The 21,331-nt window shown below is 28.5% G+C and overlaps 1 protein-coding gene across 2 annotated transcripts in view; it reads left to right on the forward strand.

Annotated features, from left to right (window-relative positions):
• The first annotated feature begins 703 nt into the window (after positions 1-703).
• Positions 704-21,331, forward strand: part of mgl (megalin) — a 388,320-nt gene continuing 367,692 nt past the window's right edge. The window contains exon 1 of one of the 2 annotated variants that reach the window (XM_065510333.1): positions 704-1,323. The gene's annotated coding sequence lies outside the window, so the exon portion shown is untranslated. Of the gene's footprint in view, positions 1,324-15,301; positions 15,633-21,331 lie in introns of those variants that run through there. The other variant, XM_065510332.1, reaches the window with a different exon arrangement.

The following is a 21,331-nucleotide window of genomic DNA, read 5'->3' on the forward strand; positions in this document are numbered from 1 at the left end:
AAAAAAATTAATGTTCAAATGAAAAAAGGGCTGGAATTTAAATTAAATTTCCAGTACTTAAAATTCCACTTTTTGATTGCTTATTGGGTTAAATGCTAGAAATTTCATAAAGTGGGAAAACTAAAGATTTAAACGTCTACAAAAAATCAACAAAAGAAATAATTTTGGGCAATAGTTTTCCAAATTTTGAAATTCCAAGAAAATAACACTAAAAATAGGCAATACAAATTAAAGAACTCATAAAAACGCTTCAAAAGCCGGCTAATGAAATTGAAACGTTTACCAACACTTTGTACACAATACGACCAAAACAAATCAACGTGGCTTATTTTTTTCCACAACAGTCAATTACCTTCAACAAGTAGCGGCCTAAACAAAAACAGAAAGCAACTAGTAAACTGAGCCAATGACTCAGAAAGAAATAAACAACATCGAACATGTTGCGAATGGAAATAAAGCAACACAAATTTAATGAGCCATCAAACCTGGATACAAAATGCATCTCAAACATCGAACACAAAATAAGAGTGTGCAAAGGAAAAAGATACAAAGCAACACAACACACACATGCACCCTCTCAAACCGACTAAGCCAACATGGAAACATGTTGACACACAGATACACACACACACTAGCGAAAGTTACTGACAAAAGGCAACAACAACAACAACATGAATAACAATACAACAAAAAAACAAACACAGGTCAATAATACAAACAGCCAACAACAGCTTCAGTCGCTCTCCGAGCGTTAACGTGGACGGTCTTTAAAAACGGAAACTCTCTACAAAAAAAAAATTTGTCAAGAAAAGTTTTCGAATTTTCTTGGTTTAACAAATCAAAGACGGGGAAATACTGAGTGAAACGTTTATTCAGCAGAAAATTTAAAAACAAACGAAACACAAAATAGTGTCACAAACCTGTATTGGAATCGAAAAAATAAACAACAAATATTGTCAAGTAAATTATAAAAAAAAAATATTTGCACATAAAAAAGTATTGAAAACAAACAAAAAATAAATTGAATTTAACAACAAAAAAGGAAGTTTTAAAGAAAGTGGCCAGTAGCTGTCTGTGGTCAAGTGGAGACGACAATACGGACGCATTAATTGTTTGTGCTTTTTGCATTTTGGTTTTCAATTTATTTCTACAACTTAAAGTGAACAAAACGAATTAGAAAAAAAAGAAAGCGCCCACAGAATTTATATTAAAACTGTGAATAAATTGTAATCAAAATATTTGCCACAACTTTATTTGTACATACTACCAGCAAAAAAGGAATATAAATTGTTCAAAAACCTCTAGTTAAAACCTCCGAAAAAAGTAAGAAAATTTTAACGAAATTATGAAATGAAAAAAAAACAAAATATGTTTAGAAATTCTTTAAAACAGTGCTTTTCTAAAGGAATTAAATAAAATGGAAATCCTAATTTATAAGTAAAAAATAAAACGTGTCTGAGTATGTGTGGCTGTGTGTGTGTGTTGTTATTTTGGTCCATGTGAATGAGATAAAAATTCCTTAATTTTTATTCAAGTTTAAAAATGAAATGAAAGAATCCACGAGAAGAAGCCAAATAAAACATAAAGTTTAGTTTGAACTAACAAATGTCTGCCACTGTTGTTTCTTACATCACTTTTCCTTCTTAACTAAAGGATCAAAAGGATAATGTCTTTTCAAATACAAAAACAAACAAACCAGCCAACAAAACCAAACAACAACTGAAAACTTTAAGGAAGGAAATGATTTGTAAACAAGTTTTAATGTCTTTTTACTCTCCATCTTTTACCACGGCAACAACAAAAACTACTACTACCACAACATTTGCAAAAAACTTCACGAGCTAAAAAAACAAAAAAAATATAATTCCAAAACTTATTTATCAAAGAAAATAAGAAGAAAAATATTTTATAAGAAAATTTATATAAAAATTAAAAAAAAAGAAAAATAATTTAAAATGAGGTTACCAACCATATAAACTCTGGTGCATGCACACAAGTATTGTAGAAAAATTACACTTGATCCTGCATAAACGGGGTTTTTAAAGGAGAGTGTGGTAAAAGAAGAACATTCCTAAGTGTTTAAAACAATATATTTATTAGTAATTTCGAAATGTTCAAATGTATGTGCCTCAGAAATTGTAATTCAAAAATTGTTTCCCAAGATTTCAATTACAGAATAATCCACCAAATCCTCCCAGATAGTAATGTCTTTTTCATATTAACAATTTCTTCAACGAAAGCTAATGACCTGGTATTCCATCTCGAAAGAAAAACAAAACTAACGAAAGTTAGTCACTCGGAGTATATTAAAATTGGATTCCTCTATATCAAAGACTTTTGTTCGTCTGATAAAAAGTAGGAAATATATAAAACGAATTTTGTTTGAAGATGTTAACATAGAATAATTGAAGCTCAATTTCGATTTCATTAGCTTAGAAAGTGAAGCATTCGTGCAGTATACTTTCTCAAATTTCGAATCTTTAATACCCACCACCAACATAAGCTGGCACTAATTTCTTTAATGATAGAATTCACTTTGCTAGATTCAAGCATAGAAATGAGGCCATCAGCGAAAAAGTGGTGTAACCCAACATTTTTTGGTTGCTTTTCTGGTGTAACATACTGTCACTTTTGTGTTTATACTGCAATATAAACACAAAAGTGGGGTAAACTACCTTTTGGTATTAATTTTTGTTCTATATTTATTTTTAGTTGGACCAATTTTTTTCAATTTCTGATCAAACGAAAATATTTTCGGTAAATTTTATCCCCCTAGGTCCTTGCCTCTAGGCCCTATCGAACCTTCATCAGGCTGATAGATGTACGGACGGACATAGCAGGGATTAATTAGTGGGATTTTATTAGGTTTTTCCTTTGAAAGAAAATCTTTATTAAATTTTCATAATTTCAAAGAATACAGAAAAAGCACTCTTCAGCAATTTTATTTGTAGATTTTGTTAAAAAAAATTTGTTTGGATGAATCGATTTTACTAATTTTTAATACCTGTCTTCGTACCCTCTAGGAACTATCGTGCCAACAACAGACAAACGGAAGCAAATAAGTATCTATATCAAATTAAAATTTTTTGAAATGATATCGCCATCGTTTTAAGCGTGCAATTTTACCTTAGATAGGATATATTTAAAAAAATCTAAATCGGCGAGTTTTTTTAACAAAAACAATTTCTTCGTTTGTGTTCCGATTTCAAAAAAAATCCATATATAGAATCAAATCGTTGAGCACTATTTTAGCTCTTATAACTTAGGAGATATTCAAAATTTTTATATCTATTGATATCTATCAAAAAATTGTTTTGTAACTCAAAACATGGAATTTTTGACTTTTTTTGCAAAATGGACCCTTTTTATACCCTACACCACCATAGTGGGGAGGGTATTATGCGTTTGTGCAGATGTTTGTAACGCCCAAAAATATTAGTCTAACACCCACCTTAAAGTATACCGATCGACTTAGAATCACTTTCTGAGTCGATTAAACGATGTCCGTACGTCCGTCCGTCCGTCTGGTTGGCTGGCTGGCTGGCTGGCTGGCTGGCTGTCCATGTAAACCTTGTGCGCAGAGTACAAGTCGCAATTTTGAAGTTATTTCGATATTTCGGCCCAAGGACCAAGCCTATTGAAACTGGCTGAAATCGGTCCATTATTTCACCTAGCCCCCATACAAATGTCCCCTCGAAATTGGACTTTATCGGTCATAAAAGTTTAATTTATCTATGTATCTACACAAATTTCGCTCCAAATAAGTTTTATATATACAAAATTCATGTCACCAAATTTTGTTACGATCGGTCCATAATTAGTCATAGCTCCCACATAGACCCGCTTCCGAAAATCACTTTAACGTGCATAAATCGCTTAAAAATTTTGGTAAACACACAAAATTCAACATGGTTAACTTTAATATAGACATAAATAACACGACCTAATTTTATGGTGATCGGTCCATAATTGGTCATAGCTCCCATATAAGGCCCACTTTTGAAAATCACTCAAAAATATAAATTATTGATATTTTAAAAGAAAAATATTTTTACTCATTTACTTGGTGTAGGGTATTATATGGTCGGGCTTGACCGACCATACTTTCTTACTTGTTTTAATTTTTTTTTGCTCAAAAGAAAGCTTTGATATTTTCCTTTCAGACCCATTTGGTCGCTAAGTAGGATGCGAGTGGGATATCTTTCAAAATAAATGTTTTGTAACTCAAAACATGCGATTTTTTTTTCAAAATCGAACTTTTTTCAAAAGGGGCCCTGTTTTAATTTTTTTTTTGCTCAAAAGAAAGCTTGGGTCTAGTCTTTTTATTTGGTCGCTTAGTGGGATGCGATTGGGATATATAGCAAAATAAATGTTTTGTAACTCAAGATATACAATTTTTGATTTTTTTTGGCAAAATCGAACTTTTTTTCAAAAGGGGCCCTTTTTTTTAATTTTTTTTTTTGCTCAAAAGAAAGCTTAGGCCTATTCCTCTAAGAGCTTTTTGGTGTCGCTGTGGGATGCGAGTGGAATATCTATCAAAATAAGTCAAGACATACAATTTTTGTGTTAGAACATTTATTTTGATACTATCCCACTCGCATCCCACTACGAGACCAAAAACTCTTAAAGGAATAGACCTAAGCTTTCTTTTGAGCAACAAAATTTAAAAAAAGTGCCCCTTTTGAAAAAAAGTTCGATTTTGCCAAAAAAAATCAAAAATTTGAAAAAAAAAAAAGTTAAAAAAGTTTTTGATTTCGGAAAAAAAATATTAAATTTTTTTTTATTTTTTTTTAAAAAAATGTTTTTTTCGAAAGATTGAAGAAATAGCTATCTAAATTATTTGGAACACATTTTGCTAAGAACAATAGGTAATAAGTTACATGGATTTTTTCTCATCCATGTAACTTATTATCACATGTTTGGTCAAAATGTCAAATTTTGACCCCCTCTAACTCAGAGACTTCTGGACCGATCTTGTTGAAACATTGTGTCTGAATTACTATTCAATCGGTCTAACCTTGGTGTAAATTTCATTCCGATCGGAAGACATCGATTTTAAAAGTTGGTTCACTTGACGTGAAATCCCCCATATGTATAATGAATTTATACTTTTTGAAAAGCGAAATGAAAAGAATGAAAAAAATTTGACAATTTTTGATACCGTGGGATCAGGTCCATCAAAAAAACTCCTATTTTTAAGTAAAGTTCAAATTTAGGGCAAAAATTCTCAAATTGCATAGTAGATATCAATATATGGTAACACATTTTAGATTGCTCAATATATTTTTATTTATTGTGTAAAGGGTTCCGATAACCCCGCCTCTGGTATTATAGCCAAAAACTAAAAAAATCCCATTTTTGGGATTTTTCAACACTTTATTGGGAATTGCGGGATTTTTGAGTACAAATTTCAAAATTTGTTTTTATTTTTACATTTTCAATAGAAAAATTGTAAAAATTTCTTGAGCAATATTCATAAATAAAAATTTAATTTCTTTGCAAAATCGGAACCCAGATGAAGAAGGAGGATCGTTTTAAAATTTTAACATTCCCAAGGTGTCTTACTTTGGAGATCCCTGGTCGCACCCCTGGTGTGCCCATGCGGTAACACTTCGTCCTCTGTAACTTCAGAGGGTTTAGAAGTTACAGAATTATTTGCTCTTTTTTCACCACTGTGAGACGTTTTATTTACATATGTTGAATAATTTCCTTTGACCCCTTTCACATTAAGCAATTTAGTTGAGCAAGTCGGTTTTTCATTTTCGTTAACATTAATGAAAAACAAACCAACTTGATGTGTACAAGCAAGTCTGTTCTTAAATTTTAAAAAACTTATTCTCCTTAACCCCACCTTACCTCTGACATCAGCAAACACAAAAATTGCGAAGAAGACTCGCACAACTAATGGCCTGTTGTGAAAGGGGTCTTTCGGAATTGGTCTTTAAATGAGTGTTATGACCAATTATGAACCGAAATCCATAAAATTCGTTATGGTAACTTTTATGTATTTTATAACTATATTTTTCAGAAGACGACTTTATATGGACCGATAGTAGATATTCCGATATGAACCAATAGACTTAAAAGGTGATATTGTGAATTATTTTTATACGAAACTTATTTATTCTGAATTTTGTATTGATACTGCTATTCCATAGGAATTTGTCTAACAAAGAAAAATTTTCCGGGAAGAAATTTGTATGGGAGTTAGAAGAAATCATTGACCGAATCTTACCATTTTCAACGAGCTTTACTATTTTATTATAGAAATATGTTAAGACAAATTAGCAACAGAATTGTGAATAATTTTTTGAAAGTTTTTCAGATTTTTCATACCAAACTGATTAGATAGTTCTTATTAAATTTCAATAATTTTGGTTGTGTATTTTAGAAATGAGAGTGTTTTACACAGACAAACAGATGGACGGACGGGTATGTATGGGAATCAAGAAAATATATTCTCTGTTTGGTTTTAGGTGAATATTTCTCACACACGGAATAAGAAACCACTTTTGATGACGGTGGGTATACAAATTATTGTATATCTCCTATATGAGGCTATTATTGCAAAAGTGATGTAACCCAAACATATTTATTTAGTGGTATATTCAACTTACACCACTTTTGCTACATTACTTTGTTATACATACATATATTATGCTCTGTGCAAAAACGATTAGTTCAACTCCCACTTTTGTATTGATATTGGTAATGTAAGGACTGCATGTAACACCAGAACAGCAACCAAATAAAATTGTGGGTTACACCACTTTTGCGCTGATGGGTTCATATATACCTTGCTGAATGTATACTATTTCGTTAACTGTGTCAATTTCAAATAAATATCTAAAAACCTTTCAAATAATATGTTCTTACTACTATGTATAATCATTCTACCTAACACCGCCCAACGAGTATTCAGTGTCAACCATATAAATATTGTTTGTGCAAAAAAATATTATAGTTTGGTGAAAGTTTTTTTTTTTGCTTTTCCACTTCTTCAACGACTTCAACCACTTTTTCCATGTTTGTGTTTGCGAACATTTTAAATAAAAAAAAAAAATTATAATAGAAGACAACAACAAAAAAAACGACTTTAGCAAACAAATAAATATGAGAGAAAAAACTGATTATAGTTGGTAGTAAGAAAAATAACCCGCTATCAAACTTTGTTTTCTTTCTTACGTTCAAGAGATAAACCATTAAGATGGAGAAAAAAAAATCAAATCAAATAAAATAAAAAAAACCTTTGGCTAAAATGCTGTTGTTGTACCACTAGTATAGAAGAAGGTCTATTATTTGACTTGGCTTTTAATTTTATATTTTTTTTTCTTCTTTTCGTTCATTCAAGTTTTTTGTCTTTTAATCATCTCCTCTCAGTTTGAAAGTAGTTGTTCTTGATGCTGTTGTTTGTTTGGCTGTTCTCGAGTGTGAGTGCTGTTTACGAGTTAAGAAAAAAAAATCGTGTTTTTTGTTTTTTCAAAAAGAATATTTAGTTTTTTTATATGTTAATTGCTTAAGAATTCTCTTTTAGTTAAGGTGATCAGATATGAAGAGAAATTAGAACAATTTTAGAGGTCTTGAAAGTAGCACAATTTTTCGAACATTTTAAAATTGGAATTGAGGCCATTCAATTTGTTTCCAGAATTGTGCAAAACCTTGAATATTATTATAATTTAAATTCTAAAATGATTTTGGAAATCATTCCAAATCGATCGATTTGAAAAGGATTGATCTCCATAACATACCTGATTTAGTAACTCTATTTACAAAATTATAGTTTTTATTGCATTCAGATACTGAATCTATTTTATTAGAACTTGTATTTTGAGTTATAGATATGGTCACCTTATTGGTATTACCCACTTTTGAACTTTATTCACTAAAAACCGGTATTGTCTTTTGTTTTCTAATCATCTCTCTACTCTTGTGTTAATCATCTAAACTAAAGTTTATTGAATTCTAAACAAAATTCAATAAGAACTGTAATTCGAACAAAATAATTGCTCGTAAATTATATTTATAAATAAGTATGAAATAAAACCTAAATATTCCATCAAAGTATTTTACAGAAATCAAATTGAAATCATACTACAATTTCTGCAATTCTAAACCAATTCACGTTTTCTATCTACCGGTTGATTATTTCCCAGAATTAAAATACAAGTGGTTTTGAAATTAAAACGAATGCGCAATATGAGTTGGTTTTTTTATTTATTTAAAAAAAGTCATATAAACTGTTTATTAAAATTTATAACAAAAACAAAAAGTAATTATGTATTTAACAAGCACAAATATTTAATTTATAAATAATTATCTCAAATACAAAAAAAACTTGTCTGAAATGTGTGAGTTTTTTATCTTGGAATTTCGAGAAATCTGCTAAGCAAAATGCATTTTTGAAACAAACGATAAGAGTTTTTCGTAATTTTAATTTTAAAATTAACAATTTATCACGCAGAAAGAGACAGACATTAAATGTGGTTTTTACCTGTCTGAGTTTAAGTATGCAAATAAATTTATATTTTTTTAATTCGAAAGTAAATTTAAACAATATTTAAAAAGAAGATTCTATTTAAAGTGTGAGTCACGCGAAAATTAAACTACGTTCTAAAATTAAAAGAAAACACTGGCACACAAATCAATTTTCCATAGGAAAGTGCTAGGCTAGTTTTAAACAGAAAATTTCTCACTGCAAACCACTAGATTTCTATAGAAAAATTTTCTTTGAAAGAGACTAGTCTTCTATAGAAATTTTCTCAGTTTAAGAGACCAGTTTTCTGTAGAACAGCTCTCACTGCAATTGACTAGTTTTCTTTAGAAAATCTATCACTATGGGAGACTAGTTTTCTATTCTCCTACAAAGAGACTAATTTTCCATAGACAATTTCTCCTTGAAAGAGACCAATTTTCTACATACAATTTCTCCTAGAAATTTTCTATAGAAAATGTTTCTTTCAAAGAGACTAGTTCTTATGTAGACAATTTCTCTTTGAAATAGGCTAGATTTCTATAGAAAATTTTTCTTGGAAAAATACAATATTTCCATAGAAAATTTCTCTTTAGTTTTTTATAGAAAATTTACTTTAAAACTTATAAAAAATTCTTTAAAAACTTTCCATTTGAAAGAGACTAGTTTTCTATAGAAAATTTCCCTTTAAGTGAGACTAAATTCTGTAGAAAATGACCCTTTGAAAGAGACAAGTTTTCTATAGGAAATTTATCTTTAAAAGGGACTAGTTTCCTACAAAAATTTTAGTGCAAGAGATTAGTTTTCAATAGAAAAGTTTTTACAAATTTTCTATAGAAAATTTCTCCTTGAAAGAGAAAAATATTCTATAGAAAATTTCTCCTTGAAAGAGACAAATTTTCTATAGAAAATTTCTCCTTGAAAGAGACAAATTTTCTATAGAAAATTTCTCCTTGAAAGAGACAAATTTTCTATAGAAAATTTCCCTTTGAATGAGACAAATTTTCTATAAAAAATTTCCCTTTGAATGAGACAAATTTTCTATAGAAAATTTCACTTTGAATGAGACAAATTTTCTATAGAAAATTTCTCCTTGAAAGAGACAAATTTTCTATAGAAAATTTCTCCTTGAAAGAGACAAATTTTCTATAGAAAACTTCTCTTGAAAGAGACAAATTTTCTATAGAAAATTTCTCCTTGAAAGAGACAAATTTTCTATAGAAAATTTCTCCTTGAAAGAGGCAAATTTTCTATAGAAAATTTCTGCTTGAAAGAGACAAACTTTCTATAGAAAATTTCTCCTTGAAAGAGACAAACTTTCTATAGCAAATTTCCCATTGAAAGAGACAAACTTTCTATAGAAAATTTCCTTTTGAAAGAGACAAACTTTCCATAGAAAATTTCCCTTTGAAAGAGACAAACTTTCTATAGAAAATTTCCCTTGGAAAGAGACAAACTTTCTATAGAAAATTTCTCCTTGAAAGAGACAAACTTTCTATAGAAAATTTCCCATTGAAAGAGACAAACTTTCTATAGAAAATTTCCCTTTGAAAGAGACAAATTTTCTATAGAAAATTTCCCTTTTTAAAGAAATTTTTTTTCACTATTTTTAGAATAACTTCCGGGGTTTCCTAATTTTTCATTAACAATATTTATCAAAGTTGTAGCCAAGGTACACCTGAACAACTCTTCTGAACATACCAATGCACTCTAAATAGCACATAAAAATCACTTTTTACCTTAAAAATGTTAGTTTTTACTTTTATTTGTTGATAAAATAGTATGATCAAGTTCACACTTCTATGTTGTGCTGTATTATTTACTCGGCTGAGGTGTTTTCAAGTTATTTTACTGTTGTTCAGCCTCGTAGGCGGAATGGGGATCAGTGAGTGGACCCTCAAAATTTCACATTTAAAAAAAATCGATATCTATAGAAATTTTTTCTTTCAAAGAGTGTTTTCTATAGAAAACTTCTATTTAAATCAAACTAGTTTACTGTAGAAAATATTAGTTTAGAAAGAGACTAGCCTCCATAATAAATTTACCTTTCTTTGAAAGATACTAGTTTTCTATAGAAAAATTGTAGCTGAAACTGGCTAGTTTTCTATAGAAAATTACTCTGTTATGATTAAGCCGTTTCTTCTTCTTTTCGAAAACTTGGTCTCCCATTGGTCAGTTAATAGCAAAAACCACTTTCTATTCATGGATTGTTCAATATTTGTGTGTAGAGATTCTACAACTTGGTTATTGTCCAGAGTAACCCCCGAGGTCTAATGGTTTCTGCTTCATTATATTTAAACATTTTTTCATTTTGATTTTGCTTTTTAATTTTGTTGTCTGTGCAACATATAGCAATATGAAAGTTTTAGTTTGACCAACTTTTTCCTTGTGGTGCCCTGTTCTTTTTATTGGACTGGTGTGTATTTGTATTTGTGTGTGTGTAATGTGTGAGTATGTGTTGTTGTTAATATATGTGAGAATCCTTATAAAAGATATAAATATTTTTGAAGTGTATTTCGGTAAGTTTATGAGCCTGGGTATATTTATCTAAGTGAAGTATGTGTGGCTGTGTATATGGGAAACAGGAGACGAGCATATTTTTAAATTAAACCAGAAATTCTTCATAATCAACATGCATTTGCACACACTGATGTTGTAGCATTGTAGTAGACTGTGTGTTAGAAATGAAAACATACTTTAAGCCACAATTTATGGTTTAAAAACTGTTAGAAATCTGCTGTCAGTAACATCAGTGTGTAGTAAAAACAGAAAATAACGAGAAAAAGCTAAGACATAACATTTAAAATACCCAAAAAAAGAAAGAAATGAGAAAAAAATAGAAAATTCTATATGAATGTTTTTAAACGAACTGGTTGGGAACTATTAAACTGCAATTAGGCCGACAATTTTAAAGTCTTTCAAAAAGTTTTGAACGTAGTAAATGGAAATATTTATATAGATTTTGCTATATTCAACTACAGCATGTAGGGTATACGACAACATTATTTACTAAAACTTACATATATATACACAAATTTACTAGCCGACCTAGAAATGTAAAATATCACAAAAAAAAATCCAACAAAAAAAGTATCTTAACAATTAGTAACTTAGCAATGGTCAGCAACAGTTAAAATTTAGTCTAAACTACCAGCTAAACTGTATTTAAGTCAGTTGTTTATCGGTATTTGTAGCTTTGCTATTCTATCTTTTTTTCCAATAATCCAGAAGATACACGTATATTGTTTATACGTATGTTTGTATTTTAAATAAATTTTTACAAAATTTGTTTTTTTTCTTTGTGTTAAAGTTTTACAAAACAATATACATGATAAAAATATATGAATGTGGTCTGCATTTTAAATACCAACAATTTTATTATTTGTCAGAATCTTTTTATGTTTCTACCCTACAATATGTAAGATAGGTATATGATGTTACTTGTTGGGTAGGAAATTTTAATAATTTTCTAACTGAAACAGATAAAGACCAGTTTTCAAAAGAAAACTTCTTACGGTTTGAAAGACACATTTCCTATAGAAACTCTCTTTGAAAGAGACACATTTTCTATAGAAAATTTCTCTTTGAAAGAGACACATTTTCTATAGAAAATTTCTCTTTGTAAGAGACACATTTTCTATAGAAAATTTCTCTTTGAAAGAGACACATTTTCTATAGAAAATTTCTCTTTGAAAGAGACACATTTTCTATAGAAAATTTCTCTTTGAAAGAGACACATTTTCTATAGAAAATTTCTCTTTGAAAGAGACACATTTTCTATAGAAAATTTCTCTTTGAAAGAGACACATTTTCTATAGAAAATTTCTCTTTGAAAGAGACACATTTTCTATAGAAAATTTCTCTTTGAAAGAGACACATTTTCTATAGAAAATTTCTCTTTGAAAGAGACACATTTTCTATAGAAAATTTCTCTTTGAAAGAGACACATTTTCTATAGAAAATTTCTCTTTGAAAGAGACACATTTTCTATAGAAAATTTCTCTTTGAAAGAGACACATTTTCTATAGAAAATTTCTCTTTGAAAGAGACACATTTTCTATAGAAAATTTCTCTTTGAAAGCGATACATTTTCTATAGAAAATTTCTCTTTGAAAGAGACACATTTTCTATAGAAAATTTCTCTTTGAAAGAGACACATTTTCTATAGAAAATTTCTCTTTGAAAGAGACACATTTTCTATAGAAAATTTCTCTTTGAAAGAGACACATTTTCTATAGAAAATTTCTCTTTGAAAGAGACACATTTTCTATAGAAAATTTCTCTTTGAAAGAGACACATTTTCTATAGAAAATTTCTCTTTGAAAGAGACACATTTTCTATAGAAAATTTCTCTTTGAAAGAGACACATTTTCTATAGAAAATTTCTCTTTGAAAGAGACACATTTTCTATAGAAAATTTCTATTTGAAAGAGACACATTTTCTATAGAAAATTTCTATTTGAAAGAGACACATTTTCTATAGAAAATTTCTCTTTGAAAGAGACACATTTTCTATAGAAAATTTCTCTTTCAAAGAGACACATTTTCTATAGAAAATTTCTCTTTCAAAGAGACACATTTTCTATAGAAAATTTCTCTTTCAAAGAGACATATTTTCTATAGAAAATTTCTCTTTCAAAGAGACATATTTTCTATAGAAAATTTCTCTTTCAAAGAGACATATTTTCTATAGAAAATTTCTCTTTCAAAGAGGCATATTTTCTATAGAAAATTTCTCTTTCAAAGAGACATATTTTCTATAGAAAATTTCTCTTTCAAAGAGACATATTTTCTATAGAAAATTTCTCTTTCAAAGAGACATATTTTCTATAGAAAATTTCTCTTTCAAAGAGACATATTTTCTATAGAAAATTTCTCTTTCAAAGAGACATATTTTCTATAGAAAATTTCTCTTTCAAAGAGACATATTTTCTATAGAAAATTTCTCTTTCAAAGAGACATATTTTCTATAGAAAATTTCTCTTTCAAAGAGACATATTTTCTATAGAAAATTTCTCTTTCAAAGAGACATATTTTCTATAGAAAATTTCTCTTTCAAAGAGACATATTTTCTATAGAAAATTTCTCTTTCAAAGAGACATATTTTCTATAGAAAATTTCTCTTTCAAAGAGACATATTTTCTATAGAAAATTTCTCTTTCAAAGAGACATATTTTCTATAGAAAATTTCTTTTTCAAAGAGACATATTTTCTATAGAAAATTTCTCTTTCAAAGAGACATATTTTCTATAGAAAATTTCTCTTTCAAAGAGACATATTTTCTATAGAAAATTTCTCTTTCAAAGAGACATAATTTCTATAGAAAATTTCGCTTTGAAAGAGACACATTTTCAATAGAAAATTTCTCTTTGAAAGAGACACATTTTCAATAGAAAATTTCTCTTTGAAAGAGACACATTTTCAATAGAAAATTTCTCTTTGAAAGAGACACATTTTCTATAGAAAATTTCTCTTTGAAAGAGACACATTTTGTATAGAAAATTTCTCTCTGAAAGAGATACATTTTCTATACAAAATTTCTCTCTGAAAGAGATACATTTTCTATACAAAATTTCTCTCTGAAAGAGATACATTTTCTATACAAAATTTCTCTCTGAAAGAGATACATTTTCTATACAAAATTTCTCTCTGAAAGAGATACATTTTCTATACAAAATTTCTCTCTGAAAGAGATACATTTTCTATACAAAATTTCTCTCTGAAAGAGATACATTTTCTATACAAAATTTCTCTCTGAAGCACATTTTCTATAGACAGATACAGACATTTTCAATAGAAAACGTCTCACTTTATTTCTATAGAAAAAAGTGTTCTAGAGTAAATTTTTAATTGAATTTCAGCCTGTAGGGCATCTTATATGCCACTTTAGTCTACTCCTTATTACTACTTGTTCTTTCTTTAGTATAAAAGTTAAAGTCTTAAACAGAAACAATAATGAATAGCAACAACAACAAAAATCAAAATATATCTACCACTTTTTTCTGAATTCCTTTTTAACCAAAATATTCTTATATGATCTAATGAAAAGAATAAATATTAAATCACCATAAAAAAAACAGGTAGAAAACAACAAAAAAAAATAATAATAAAATAAAACAGTCATAAGAAATTTATAAAAGAGAAAAAAAGTGAAGTAAGGTAAAGAAAACAAGAAATGAGTTAAAAAAATCAAAAAAGAATTAATAAAGAACAGAACACGCAAGCGTCAAAGCCAATAACACAGCGACCCGATTTGTTTCGTTGTTGTTGGCATTATTATTGTTGTATGAACTCACGACTTACCGCACCTCCGCAATGCGAGCAATAGCAATTAAATTGTAAAATGTTAAGACATCTTCTCTAGGTACGAGTCCATACATAATAAATACTCGTAAACATTTACCATGGAGAGAAGGCAGAAGAGGATGACATGCAGCAACAACAAAAACGAAAACAACTACACTATTAAAACGATTACAAATAACTATAAAATAAAATACCGGCTTAAAGGAGTATTGAGAAATGAGAGGAATGTGTTCAAGCTGCTCTCCCTCTCCATAAATAGTTTAATGCTCTTGTGTATTTTAGATTACAACAAGTTTAAATTCGTATATGTGTGCGTGTATGTTTTTTTGTTACTGCTTCAACCTGATCTTCATTAGCATTTATGAGTTTGTATTAGTTAGTATTGGTAGTAGAATTGTTGTTGTTTTTTAATGCTCATTAACAGCTGTTGTTGCTCATTATTATGTTTACCTTTGTGCAGTAAATGATGTAGTCATCATCATCATTATTAACATGATCATTATTTAGGTAAAAAAAAACACAAAGAAATCAAACACATACAAATAAATAAATATGTTTCTCTCTCGCTCTTTCTGAACTCTAGTGAGCCGAAACCCCACAGCTTAAGCCAAACAGCCAGCCAACGTTTATTTAAATGGCTTAAATTCAGTTGGTGTAAAGACGTGGTTGAAACATGCAAACGTTTCAAACGTTAAAGCGGTTTTAACGATTTTCGGTATTAATAATAACTATAAAAAATTTATAAAAAAAACACAAAAAACGGTAGAAGTTTATAGAAATTCTAAACAGTGAAATAACAGAAAAATACTGAAAAAGGTGTGATTTTCATTCCTAAACAGAAAAAAAATAGAAAAATGTAAGAATAAATTAATGAAATAAAGAAAATATAATAACTAATGAATTTATAATAAAAAATTTATAAATTGTATTTAAATATTTAATGGAAAAATACCTTAAGTGCTTTTTTTTTCCAAACACCAAGTGAATGTGTATGCAAATGTTGAGAAAGGAAGAAAAAAAGAAATGAAAAAAGTGATACTTAAGTGGCTTTAAGATATTTGACTAAAAGTAAACGTGGTTTTTAGTTGGCTGATGGCCAACATTTGTTACCAAATTTTGTTGTTTGTAATGGTTTGAATTTATACAGTTTGTAGAAAATTTTTCATACTGGATATTTTAAATTTATACAAATTTTTTGTTTAAATTAAACAAATCAGGAAAAATTGGATTATTGAAAGAATTATTAAGAATTTGAAATGTTATTGTTATTTAAACACTGCTATAAATTGTGTTCTGTTTAAAACATTGAACAAACTGAAGAATGTAATATAAAAAAATCTTAACAAATTGTCCCATTCCTGCTTACAATCATTATGAAGCCAGTTCTAAACAGGTTTAATTAATGGTACTTGTATATTCCCTGAAATATAAGTCTATTTAGAACATTCAGTCTTAATATTAATGAAATTATTTATTTTTTGAAATTAGATATAAAATGTTTTAAGATTGTTGTCTTACTTTAAAAAAATTTCACTGTAAGACACTATTTTTTTTTAGAAAATCTCTATAAGAGAATAGTTTTCTGTAGAAAATTTTTCTCTTTAAAAGACTAGTTTTCTATAGAAAATTTCTCAATGTAAGAGACTAGTTTCTATAGAAAATATCTCAATGTGAAAGCCCAGTGTTCTATTGAAATTTCTCAATGTGAAAGACTAGTGTATAGTTCAAAATTTCTTAGAGTAAGAGACTAGTATTGCTAGAAAATTTCTCACTGTGAAATAGTATTTCTCACTGTAAGACGCTAGTTTTCTATAGAAAAATTCTCAATGTTAGAAAATAGTTTTTTCTAGAAAAATTCTCATTGTACGAGTAATAGCACAAGTTTTCTATAGAAAATTTCTCCCTGTAAGAGACTAATTTTCTATAGAAAATTTCCTCCCCGTAAGAGACTAGATTTCTATAGAAAATTTCTCACTGTAAGAGAATAGCTTTCTATAGAAAATTTCTCCCTCTAACAGACTAGTTTTCTATAGAAAATTTCTCGCTGTAAGAGACTAGTTTTCTATAGAAAATTTCTCGCTGTAAGTGATAAGTTTTCTATAGAAAATTTCTCGCTGTAAGTGATTAGTTTTCTATAGAAAATTTCTCGCTGTAAGAGACTAGTTTTCTATAGAAAATTTCTCGCTGTAAGAGACTAGTTTTCTATAGAAAATATCTCACTGCGAAAGACTAGTTTTCTATTGAAAATTTCTCACCGTAAGTGACCACTGTTAGGGTATAGTTTTCCACAGAAAATTTCTCAGAAAAATTCTCATTGTCAAAGACTACTTTGATATAGAAAATCTCTCACTCTGTATGACTTCACATTTCTATAGAAAACATCTCACTGTAAGAGTTAAGTTTTCTCTAGAATATTTTTCATTGTAAGAGACTAGTTTTCTATAGATAATTTCTCACTGTAAAAGACTAGTTTTCTATAGCAAATTTCTCACTGTAAGAGGCTAGTTTTCTATAGAAAATTTCGCACTGTGAAAGACTACTTTTCTATAGAAAATTTCTCACTGTAAGAATCAAGTTTTCTATAGAAAATTTCTCATTGTAAGAGACTAGTTTTCTATAGAAAAATTCTATAGAAAACTACTCACACTAAGGAACAAAATTCATTTGTCACAAAAACAACCCACTGTTAAGCAGAACTGGCTTTCAAACTCAATAACATTTATAGATTTTTCTAAATTTCTTTCAATTATTTTTTTTTTTTTCAAATCATTTCAAATAATTATGATGGTAACAGCTAACTATCAGCAAACGTTTAAATTCTGACTCATTTTATATAAATATTTTTAGCTTTAAAAATAATTTAACAAATATAAATTAAGTTTACGCTTGAGCAAATCTTTTTAACCAAAAAAAAAACTCATCACGTGAGAAATTTAAAAACACAAAATTTCGTTAAATATTTTTGGTTTTTTTTTTGGTATAAAATTAAACTTTTATTTTCAACCATTTAAAATTACCGATGCTATAAATAATAATGTAGCAGTGTAAGTGTGTGTAAATACAATGTATATAAAAGATTTCAATGTATCTATACAACTGCGTAATAAAAAAAAGTTTTAAAAAATTTTACTTCATTTTTAATTAATAAAAAAAAAATTATGGAATTTTTTTGATAATTAAACTTACACATATTGTTTTTGTTTTTATTAAAAACATCAATACATTATTAAAGCTATAAACATGTTTAAGAGATTTCTAAAGGGTGCCCCAAAATATACGCAATATTTGAGTTTTATAAAATACATAAATAGCTTTACTAAAGGCTTGGATCCAGGGGATGAAAAAAGGAAATTTCCTCGCTCAAAACCGAAAAGTTTTAAAATAAAAAAAAGAAAAATATAAAATTAGTTTTAATTTATTATATCCCCCACCCCTTAATTGGTTGACCAGCATCCGTGTCTTCTTTACTGGCGTATATCCACACTATTTTCGAAATTTTCCATGTCTATTTTGCATAATTGTATTTCAATTTCATTGATGCAGTGTTAAACTTCCTCCTTTCATGCACAGGTTGTGTGCACTGATAGACAAACGATAGTGCGCTGGACTATAAATCTGAGGCTTGCGGGTTCGATTCGCGCCAGAGAGTCAGGGTGTATCTGCAAAACGGCTCGCAGTTTGTGTTTGTTTTTAAAAATAAATATAATAATAATAATAATGGGTGGCTTTGTGATTGTTGGCATAGAGGTATCAATTCGAATAAATCCATAAAAGAAAATATAATGGTCTAGGGAACCACTTATAATCACCGAAATGATACTGTACCCACTAAAATGTCTCACGCAGTAAATCAATTGTCTGAAGGGCTTGTGGTTCCATTTGGATCATGTAGTCAAATCAATATTATGAAATTTAGGCGGCTGAACTCTATTATCTTGTTGCGCTATCGACCACCTGTGGCAGTCACTGCTTGGTTAACCTCGTTTTCGAAGAAGCATGTTGCTTCGTGGTAAAAACCTTTGCCAATCAATGACTTGTTGTGGATTCATGTGTTTTTCCGAGAAAAACTATGGACATCACACTGAATCCTAAGGCTCAGAAAGGCAAGAGATTCTGATAAATATAGATAAACCATCAGAATCTATCGTGCGTTAAATTGTTAACATAAGAAATCGATTTATTTGCTCAGGCAAGTCATTAATGTTTTGCCTCATAGCTCCTTCAAAAGAGCGTGGCAAGTACTTGCCACACTAACAGACTAAAATATTGAGTTAAAATGCCAAAGCATTACTTTGTAATGAACTACTGCGGCTTTATTAAGACACATTTATTTACGATTTTGTAAATTTAAGTATATGATGAGAACTGAAAAATCATTGAACAATAGGATTATAATTTGTTGAAATTTTTTTAATTTTATGTTTGAAATCGTAAATGACAGTTTTCTGTAGAATTTGTCATGGATTAACTCTTTAAATTCCTAAGATTTAAATAAGTCTTCAATTAATATTTCTTGCAAGAGTTTTGTATGAAATTCAAATCCAAGTTTTCCATAAACTAGTTAGATATGAAAACAAAATAATTTTAGCAACAGTTTTTTTTATAACAAAAAATAAACTTACTCAAAATATCTTTAAGCCACAAAACTATGTTGCCATTAAAACAAGCGAATATGTATCTTAGAAATACACATGAGCTTAAACCCAAAAACACTAAATATTTCTTTTAATTTTAATGTTGTTGTTTGTGTAAGAGTGTATTAGTTATATGTGTGTGTGTGTAAAATACAAAAATTAGCGTAAATAATTTTCTTTAGCAAATATTCAAATTTACAAAATTTATACCATAAGCAAAAGTATCTTATGAATGCCAAAGTATCTAATAGTTGGAAAAAAAACAGAAATAACATTTAAATGAACGAAAAACTTGTTTAGCAAATTGTGTAGAAGACATTTTGGCAAAAGTTTAGCTAAAATTAAGACTAATAGACATCGAATAAAAACTTTATAAACTCTCTACACTACAAAACTAAAATTATAAGTATAAAGAATAATACATATAATAAAATAAATTAGTAACAAAAATAACCATGATATGAAACTTAATAAGAAATCTATAATTTCTATAAAACTAACTAAATAACTAAAAACAGTTTAAAGAAATTCATGTGTATTAAATCTTAAAAGAAAAACAAAAGTATTTAGCAACTACAGCAAAAAAGAAATTTACTTATTTTCAAAACAAGTTCAACAAAAAAAACAAAACTAAAGCATTCTTAACTAAAAACAAATCATACTTTAACTTAAATTACGTGCAGTTTTATTAAAAACCATTCGAAAACAACAAAAAAAAAACAATAATAAATTTCTTTTGCACAACTTTAACCCAAGGTAAAACGTACTACAAAATTAATGAAATTACACAAAAAGTATGAGAAGCAAAAAAAAAAAAATATGAAAAAATATTGAAAAACTTTTGGCTACATTTTTGTGTGTTCGAGTGCATGTGTTTTTGTTTTTGCACATTTTACGAATACGAATTCAAGTTCATCTCAACTGACTGAATTTCACCATTTGTACGTACATACGTATTTTGCTCTGCTCCGGCTCTGTTCACACACTCACTTGCTGCTGCAGTCTAAACACATTCAAAGAGGTAAGTGAAAAACTAGTTATAACTAGTTAATAAATACCGGTATTTCTGTGTTTTTTTTTTGCACTTCTTTTTTATTATTATTTTTTTTTCTTTCTATAAATTGTTTTTCTACGTTTTACAAAATTTTTCCACACTCTTAACCATTTTTTTTTCATCTCATTTTATGTTGAAATTTTTGCACTGCAGTGCAACATTTTGCACGAGTTGTAATAGAGCTTTAAGCACTACACACTGCTCGTAGTGCTACTGATTGCAACATGAATTCTAAATGTTGTTCATGAAATAAAAGCTTTAAAATAAATCCAACCTACATTTTGTTACAATTTTGTTTTAGTTGTTATTGTCATGATAGTAAATTGTTGTAAGAGTGCAACAAACACAATATCAATGGCAACACTTTAAATTGTTGTTGTAGGTTGTCATTTCGAATGCGTAAAACGTTTATTCATTATCAGCTTTGGCACACACTCAACAAAAAAACTAAAAAAACTGTCTAAAACCTGAACAGAAAATTCAAATGGAATTGTCAATGTTACATTGCATATAAAGTGAAATGTCCAGCTTATTTTGGGAGGAGATACTCTACAATAGGCAAAGAGTGAATGATTACATAGTTTTATTTTAGATTTATTCAAATTGGCAATCCTACTAGGAAGGAAATAGACACAAAACTAGTTATATACCGTTTCAAGTGCGAACACTATTTATGAATGGGGCTTGTCACTTTAACCTGGCTTTCGAATACATACTAGTAAAACAAGATTTTATACCCTGCACCTAAGTCGATTTACTGATATCCGTTCATATGTCTGTCCGTACATGTAAACCTTGCAATCTAAGATAATAAAACTAAAATCTCGCGAGATATTTCGCTAATGAATTGTTCCATTATAATAATTT

The sequence above is a fragment of the Calliphora vicina genome, chromosome 4 (genome assembly GCF_958450345.1).
Source record: "Calliphora vicina chromosome 4, idCalVici1.1, whole genome shotgun sequence".
Taxonomy (NCBI): domain Eukaryota; kingdom Metazoa; phylum Arthropoda; class Insecta; order Diptera; family Calliphoridae; genus Calliphora; species Calliphora vicina.